This window comes from Microtus oregoni, unplaced genomic scaffold, assembly GCF_018167655.1.
Source record: "Microtus oregoni isolate MIOR12 unplaced genomic scaffold, Mior012 000019F_ref0000042, whole genome shotgun sequence".
Classification (NCBI taxonomy): Eukaryota; Metazoa; Chordata; class Mammalia; order Rodentia; family Cricetidae; genus Microtus; species Microtus oregoni.
In genome coordinates, this window is record NW_024543078.1 from 4802084 (window position 1) to 4803763 (window position 1680).

Here is a 1680-nt window from a genome sequence, read left to right on the forward strand (position 1 = left end):
GGGTGAGGAGTGGGGCGGGCTGGGGGTGGGTGAGGAGTGGGGCGGGCTGGGGTGGGTGAGGAGTGGGGCGGGCTGGGGGTGGGTAGGTGTGGGGCGGGCTGGGGGTGGGTGAGGAGTGGGGCGGGCTGGGGGTGGGTGAGGAGTGGGGCGGGCCGGGGGTGGGTGAGGAGTGTGGGAGTGGGCTGGGGGTGGGTGAGAAGTGTGGGAGTGGGCTGGGGGTGGGTAGGTGTGGGGCGGGCTGGGGGTGGGTAGGTGTGGGGCCGGCTGGGGGTGGGTGAGGAGTAGGGCGGGCTGGGGGTGGGTGAGGAGTGGGGCAGGCTGGGGGTGGGTGAGGAGTGGGGCGGGCTGGGGGTGGGTGAGGAGTGGGGCGGGCTGGGGGTGGGTGAGGAGTGGGGCGGGCTGGGGGTGGGTGAGGAGTGGGGCGGGCTGGGGGTGGGTAGGTGTGGAGCGGGCTGGGGGTGGGTGAGGAGTGGGGCGGGCTGGGGGTGGGTGAGGAGTGGGGCGGGCCGGGGGTGGGTGAGGAGTGTGGGAGTGGGTTGGGGGTGGGTGAGAAGTGTGGGAGTGGGCTGGGGGTGGGTAGGTGTGGGGCGGGCTGGGGGTGGGTGAGGAGTAGGGCAGGCTGGGGGTGGGTGAGGAGTGGGGCAGGCTGGGGGTGGGTGAGGAGTGTGGGAGTGGGCTGGGGGTGGGTGAGGAGTGGGGCGGGCTGGGGGTGGGTGAGGAGTGGGGCGGGCTGGGGGTGGGGCGGAGAAGGTGGGGGAGGGATGGGGCTCTGATTGTAGGGCTTGCAGAGACTTCACCTGTCTTTCAGGTACTAGAAACAGAGAGGTAGGGGAATCTGTGAGTCTGAGGCCAACCTGGGCTACAGAGTGAGACTCTGTCTCAAACAAAGAATAAAATTAAAATGAAGAAAAAAAGTGGAGAGAGAGACAGAGAGACAGAGAGACAGAGATTGAGAGAGAGAGATTGAGAGAGAGAGAGAGAGAGAGAGAGAGAATGTTGAAAGCGATTGAAAGAGAGAGAATGTTGAAAGCGATTGAAAGAAATACCACTCAGGAGGAATACGGCCTTGTGTTCCAGGGCCCGCAGCACTGCACCTGAGCATGTGCACAGCATGCAGTACCTGCGGAGGCCGGGAGGGGGCGTCGGCTGCCCAGGACTGGAGTCAGGCGGTCCTGAGCCCGCGGGGTCCTCTGCGGGGGTAGCGGACCGCTAACTGCGGAGCATCTCTCCGGCCTCATCAGTCTATTTGAGTACACAGGTGGGTGGACAGCTACAGAGAACAAGATGGACGTCAGAATCAGCACCTGCAGGGCTCGGGACCCCCACTTGCCCGACCTGGGAATCGAACTGTGGCTCTCAGGCTTGGCTGCGAGCATCCCCACCGCCGAGCCCTCTAGCCCAGCTAGTGGACCTGGTCATTGGTGACCGGAGCATCCGGGCATCCAGGAAAGACCCGCTGTACGGTGTCAAAGCTAAGCCCCGCCCGCCAGCGCATTTTGACAGCGGCACTATCCAATCGCCTTTGAGTAGAGGCGGGCACTGGCGGCTCCGGGATCGGCCAGTGGAGGACTGAGCGGTCCAGCCCAACTGCTATAGTTACCAATTCCGTGGTCGACTTCCTGTTCTGGGGAGAAAACCGGGACAGGATCCTGAGATTGGCTGGAATTGGATGTTGGGGCG

General features: G+C 64.8%; 1 long non-coding RNA gene across 1 annotated transcript; it reads right to left on the minus strand.

The window, feature by feature from the left end:
- Positions 1-781: 781 nt before the first annotated feature.
- Positions 782-1462, minus strand: LOC121459709. Its single transcript, XR_005975972.1, has 3 exons — positions 1412-1462; positions 1047-1270; positions 782-811 (listed from the first exon to the last, which is right to left on the minus strand). It is a non-coding gene; the product is annotated as an uncharacterized LOC121459709 (long non-coding RNA).
- Between the last annotated feature and the right edge of the window lie 218 nt (positions 1463-1680).